The 7,259-nt window shown below is 39.1% G+C and overlaps 1 pseudogene; it reads left to right on the top strand.

The window, feature by feature from the left end:
* Positions 1-2,293: 2,293 nt before the first annotated feature.
* Positions 2,294-3,153, top strand: LOC124983494 (60S ribosomal protein L6-like; annotated as a pseudogene).
* Positions 3,154-7,259: the final 4,106 nt, after the last annotated feature.

Genomic DNA, 7,259 nt, shown 5'->3' with positions numbered 1-7,259 from the left:
AACATATTTTTTGAAATAAACAAGTTACAAAAGAGAGCATGCAACATTGTTTCACTTATAAAACATCAAGTTTTCCTTTTTAATTATTTTTGTTTTGAGACAAGTCTTGTTAAATTGCTTAGGACCTCAATAAATTCCTAAGGCTGGCCTCCAATTTGCAATCTTCCAGCCTCAGGTTCCCAACTTGCTGGGGTTATAGGCATGTGCCACCGTGCCTGGCACTGAACATTGTAAATAGGCAAAACTAGCCAAAGTATTGTTCAGGGCTACATACAGAAAGTGTCTTTTAAAGAATAATAGTATTCCATTTCATGGCTTGAGTTTTTTTTTTTTTTTTTTTTTTATTGTACTGGGGATTGAATTCAGTAGTGCTCCACCAGAGCTACATCCCCAGACCTTTTTAATTAAAAAAAAAATTTTTTATTGTAGGTGGCACAATACCTTTTATTTTATTTATTTATTTTTATGTGGTGCTGAGGCTAAAACCCAATGCCTACATGTGCTAGGCAGGCACTCTACCACTGAGCTACTACCACAGCCCTTTAATTTTTTTTTTTTTTTTTTTTTTTAGACAGTGTCTCACTGAAGTTGCTAAGGCAAGCCTAGAACTTTTAGTCCTCTTGCTTCAGCCTCCCAAGTCACTGGGATTGCATGTGGACCGCTGCCCCTGTCTTAGGTTGGGTACATTTTACTGCTGCTCTTAAAATTGTAGGGTTTTTTTTTTTTTTTTTCCACTAAATATTGAGCTTATTCTAAGTCAGGTGTGTACTGGGCTTTGGAGATATAACATGACCAAGTTAGACAAGGTACCAGTCCTCATAAATGATATTTTAGTGGGGAGTTTGGTATGAATTAAAGATTTATGATTTCCAGCTATCTTTTCTACAGAAATGGATAAACTGATACTAAAACTCATGTAGAAAAGCAAGGAATACTGAATAGCCAAAACAATCTTGAAAAACAAAACAAAACAAAAGACTCAGCCAGGCATAGTGGTGCATACTTGTAATCCCATTTCTCAGAAGGCTGAGGCAGGAGGATCACAAATTCAAGGCCAGCCTCAACAATTTAGAAAGACTCTGTCTAAAAAAAATAAATAAAAGTGGGGGGAACTAGATCAGTGGCACAACCCATGGGTCTAACATCCCTCACTCCACCAAAAAAAAAAAAAAATAGGACAAAAGATTTTAATAGGCATTTCTCCAAAGATCTAAAAGTAATCAATAAACATGAGAAATGCGCACTCATTAGTCATTAGGGGACTGCAAGTCAAAGTCATAATGAGTTACCACTTCATAACCCACTAGAATGACTATAATTTGAAAAACACAGAAAATAACAAGTGTTGGCAAGGATGTGGAAAAATTGAAACCTTCATATATTGCTGGTGGGAATGTAGAACAGTGCAGCTGCTATGGAAAACCATCTGGCAGTTCCTTAAAAAATTAAACATAGAGTTACCATATGACCCAGCAATATCTATAGGTGTGTGTGTGTGTATATATATGTGTGTGTGTGTGTGTGTATATATATATATATGTATACACATATACATATATATATATCTTTATATATATATTTCTCTCTCTTCAAGAGAATATGCTCACACAAAAACACATACATGAATGTTCATTGCAGCATCATTCATAAGAGCCCCAAAGTGAGAACAATGCAAATACCCATCAACTGATAAACCAAATGCACTAGCCATAAAAACAAATGAAGTACTAATGCATGTCACAACATGGATGGACCTTGAAAACTTCATTCTAAGTAAAAGAACTCAGACTTATTAGGCCACATATGATGGTATGACCCCAATTATAGGAAATGTCCAGAATAGGTAGATTCATAGAGACAGAGACAGAAAGTATATTAGTGGTTGCTAGGGAATGGGGTAAGAAGAAAATGGAGCATGACTGCTAACCCATATAGGGTTTCTTTAAGGGGGAGATAAAAATGTTCTAAAGTTACATAGTGGTGATGTTTGCACTGTCTTGTGGAAATACCCAAAACACTGAACTATACATACACTTTAAAATAGTAAATTATAGCCAGGAGTGGTAGCACACACCTGTAATCCCAGCTACTCAGGAGGCTGAGGGAAGAGGATCACTTGAGGCCAGGAGTTCAAGGCCAGTCTGGGTCACATAGTGAGATCCGATCTTGATAAAACAAAACAGAACATGGGGACTAAAAACAAGATGCAAAACAACAAGAAGAGTAAAATGACTTTTACTGGAACTAAAAAGAAAAAAACATGTCAATTTGTAGGGCTTTCTCATCTTGCAAGATGGTGGGTGCAAAGGCTGAAAAGCTCAACACTAAGGAGAAGAAACCTGGAGCCAAGAAGGCTGATGCTGTTGACAAGGTTAAAAAGGGAGACCCTAAGGATAAGAAACCCAAGAAAGGGAAGCCCCACTGCAGCCGAAACCCTGTCCTGGTTAGAGGAATTGGCAGATACTCCCAGTCTGCTATGTATTCCCAAAAGGCCATGTACAAGAGGAAGTACTTGGCTGCTAAATCCAAGGTTGAGAAGAAGAAGGAGAAAGTTCTTGCTACTGTCACAAAACCAGTTGGTGGTGACAAGAACGGTGGAACCAGAGTGGTTAAGCTTCGCAAAATGCCTAGATACTCTCCGACTGAAGATGTGCCACGAAAGCTGTTGAGCCACGGCAAAAAGTCCTTCAGTCAGCATGTGCGAAAACTGTGAGCCAGCATCACTCCGGGGACCATCTTGATCATCCTCACTGGGCGCCACAGAGGCAAGAGAGTGAAGCAGCTGAGCAGTGACTTGCCACTTGTGACAGGACCTCTTTTCCTTAATCGAGTTCCTCTGCATAGAACACACCAGAAATTTGTTATTGCCACCTCCACAAAGATTGATATCAGCAATGTGAAAATCCCAAAACACCTTACTGATGCTTACTTCAAGAAGAAGTTGAGGAAGCCCAGACACCAGGAAGGTGAAATCTTCGACACAGAGAAAGAGAAATATGAGATTATGAGATTACAGAGCAGCGCAAGGTTGATCAGAAAGCTGTGGACTCACACATTTTACCCAAAATCAAAGCTATTCCTCAGCTCCAGGGCTACATGCGATCTGTTGTTGCTCTAACAAATGGAATTTACCCTCACAAATTGGGGTTCTAAATTTCTTACCAAGAACCTAAATTAAATAATTGATACATTTAAAAAAAATTTGTAGGATGAAGCTGGAGAGGGAATAGGACTAAGAATGGTGGTTTAAGGCATTTTTTTAGATACATTCATAGTGTTTTATATCTTTGGGAAATAAAAAAATTAAGCACATGTGATAAAATCATAATAATTATGAAGTCTGGATTGTGAGACTAGAGTTGTTATATAATTTGTGTTGTCTATATTATTGATTAAATTTTAAAATATAAATTTATAAAAATTATAAACCTAGCATACACATATATTTATATATATTTACATGTGAATATAGCATACACATATTTATAATTTTATGTATTTTATAAATATAAGCTTATGTATATGTATATGTACATGAAAGTGTATATATAATATATACACATACATCATGTATATATCATATTATATATACTTTTTAAGGAGAATTAAGGAGTCTAAGAGCAATTTAAAATTTGGCCTAAAGTCATCTATGTTATATAAATAATCCTTGCTTAAATAGGTACTTTCTTGGAACTATAACTCCGTCTCATGCATGGATACCTACCACTTGACTCTGTTTTCCCATTTCAAGATTCTGACAATAAATTGATCCACATTTTCAGATTACCTGTCCTCAAGAGTATAACTCCAGAACAGGTTGGAACATTCTATTTGAAATAAAGTCAAAGTCCATTTGCAGTAAAGAGAAAATTTTTTCTTGTATTTGGTTGTTTAATATTTACTGTATTAATATTGTCATAGTAGGACTCAATTCTGTTTGAGATATGTAGGCTTGTGGCCAGGACTGCAGCCAAATACTAAGTAGACCAAAGGAACTGAAGAAAGAGACCTGTATAAAGACTGGACCTGAAAAGTTCAGCTATAGTTAGGGCAGATGTCATCCTGAGAATGAAGGTCAGGTGGTCTATTTGGCAGTTTGGTAAGAGTATTGGATTTGGGTTGAGATTAAAAGCCAGGCTGTGGCAACGGTACAAAAGCAGATGATCTGACCGTTTATAGATGAACCTCAGGAGTCATGCAGAGCAAGTATTCTGGAGGGAGGGAATTGTTACTAACTATTAAGATATTATGACTACATCCCAGGAGGTTAGAAAAGTTTTTTTGCATTGGTCAGGCCTTGTTTGGTTCCTAATAACAGAAATTTGCCCCCTTATAATTGGGTAACTTTGATGTTGGATGCAAGGAGATCCAGGATTTAAATTATATAATCATAACTCTTTTCTCAGTTCAGGTTTGCTGTAATCATGCTGTGTAACCAGTAGCACCAAAATTTCAATGTTGTATAACAAGTAACTTCAAAATCTCAGTAGCCTACTATAGTGATAAACTTTTATCTTATGTTCATGGGTTCACAAGTTGGCTGTGAGTAAACAACTTTTGGTTGGGCTTGGCTGGGCTCACCTGGACTCCACATTTTAGGCTAGCTACAGATCTGCTCAATGTCTTTATCCTGAAACCAGGCAGAAAGATGAGCAACTACTTGGGCATGTTTTTATTTTGTTTTGTTGTACCAGGGACTGAATCCAGGGGTGCTTTACCACTGAACTGCATTCCCAAGCCCTTTAAATTTTCTATTTTGAGCCAGGTGCGGTGGCGCAGGCCTGTAATCCCAGCAGCTCAGGAGGCTGGGGCAGGAGGATCTCGAGTTCAGAGCCAGCCCCAGCAAAAGCAAGGCGCTAAGCAATTCAGTGAGACCCTGACTCTAAATAAAATACAAAATAGGGTTGGGGATGTGGCTCAGTGGTCAAGTGCCCCTGAGTTCAATCCCAAGTACAAAAAAAAAAAAAAAAAAAAAAAAAAAAAATATATATATATATATATATATATATATATATATATTCTATTTTGATACAGGGTCTCACTAAGTTGCTCCAATTTCAGCCTCCTGAGTCACTAGGATTACAGGCATGAACCACCATGCCCAGCGAGCATATTCTTTTCATGGCAGAAAACAGAAGGTTCAAAATGATTGGTGGAAACTCTTTAGGTCTCATCTTAGAACCAGTACTCGGCCAGGCATAGTGGTGCACACCTGTAATCCCAGAAACTTGGGAGGCTGAGATAGGGGGATCGCAAGTTTGAGGACAGCCTTAGCAACTTAGTAAGGTCACTAACAACTTTGCAAAAACCTGACTCAAAATAAAAAATAAATAAAAGAACTGGGGGCTCAGTGACAAAGTACCCCTGGATTCAATTCCCAGTACCAAAAAAAGAACTGGTACACTGATCTGAGGATTCAGAAGAAAAAACCAACTCAAACTTAGTTCTTCCTACAGTGCACTCACAATACAAATCACTTCTGACACCAGATGTACGGGATTTTCTCCCACATCCATTGAAGCAGTTCTGTAGCAGATACCAGCTGGGTGTCCTCTATTCTAGTTCTGTTCTGATACTAGCCAGCTGGGTGTCCTCTATTCTAGTTCTGTTCTGATACTAGCCACCTGGAGATCCCAAAGGTTGAGGGCTTAGTCCAAGATTGTCCACCACCCCCCACTTCAGATATCAACTAACAAGACTCAGGTTGTTTTACCTGTGCTTCTGACGGACCGGCTATAAATGGGAGTTCTCACAACTCTCTCCCTGGGTTTGATTAATTTGCTTGAGCAGCTCACAGAACTCGGGGAAATACATTTATTAGTGTTTTAGTCAGCTTTTTCTCTGCTGTGATTTAAAGACCCGACCAGAATAACTGCAGAGGAGAAAAAGTATGTTTGGGGGCTCACAGTTTCAGAGGTCTCAAATAGGTCCATAGACAGCTGGATCCATTCCTCAGAGCTCAAGATGCGCTGAACATCATGGCGGAAGAATATGGCAGAAGGAAGCAGCTCACTTGAGGATCAGGAAGCAGAGAGAGATCACCACTTGCCAGATACAAAAATATACCCCCAGTGCCCCATCCCCTCCAGCCACACCCCACCTGCCTTCAGTAATTCAATTCATCCCATTAGATGATTAATTCACTGATTGGGTTAAAGCTGTGGTAACCCAATCATTTCTCCTCTGAACCCTCTTGAATTGTCTCACAGGTGAGCTTTTGGGGGACACCTCACATCTAAACTATAACAATTAGTCTACTGTAAAGGATATTACAAAGGATACAGATGAAGAGAAGCACAGGGCAAGGTATGAGGGAAGGGCATGGAGTTTCCAGCCCCTATGCAAGTGCGCCACCCTCTAGGCAGCTCCACATACTTAGCTATCTGGAAAACTCTCAAAACTCTGTCCTGAGATACCAGGATACCAGCTGTGGCCCGTTTCTTCCTCCTGGGAGAAGTATGTGTTACTATTAATTAAATAAAACTTGCTTTCTTTAAAAAACAAAAAAAAAAAAACAAAAAAACCCTGTCCTAGGAGGTTTTCATGGAGCCTGTACTACATAGGCATGAATGCTAATAGACTGGCTGGGGACACCCAGCAAGGTCTGTGTGTTCTCATTCTTCTTAGCTTCTCTGTGTAGCATTCCCACTTTCAGGGTATGAGACAGGACTGCTGGAATGAGAAAGGACTTGACTCTTTTGCTGCCTTTTCAAGGGCCTCCCTTGGAGAAGGTATTATGAGCCAGGAACTGTGAATAAAAACCAAAATATGTATTTCAATATCACACTGATCAGTCAAGTCATGAAGCCAAGGCCAGAGTAAAGGGGCAGGAATATGAATTCCTAGTGGCAGACACTACAAAGTCATATGGCAAAATATATAAAGATAGAGACACACACAAATACACAGACACCGGGGGGAATGAAGAACTGAGAATGATAATCCAACCCACCATACTATTTCTAAACTTTGCTTGTATTTGCTTAGTTCATACTGCATGCGGGGAAGGCTCTGTTACCAAAGGCAAAATGGCCATTAGTTGTCCCTGTCTCACTTTCTCCAAGCTTAGCAGTCCTAATGGGCAAAGGCCATCTTTCTAGGAAACTTTATTTTAAGGAAAAAAAAAAAAAAAATCTAAGAAGAATTCTGATTGGACTGGTATGGGTCTATACCTATCCCTGAAACAATCACCACAGTTAGGGAGACTGGAGGCCTCTGATTGACCCATCTCCACACATAATTATCTGGGGATGGGAAGG

This window comes from Sciurus carolinensis, chromosome 4 (genome assembly GCF_902686445.1).
Source record: "Sciurus carolinensis chromosome 4, mSciCar1.2, whole genome shotgun sequence".
In the NCBI taxonomy this organism is placed as follows: domain Eukaryota; kingdom Metazoa; phylum Chordata; class Mammalia; order Rodentia; family Sciuridae; genus Sciurus; species Sciurus carolinensis.
Note: the sequence above shows the minus strand (reverse complement) of the source record. Positions and strands in the feature narration are given on the sequence as shown.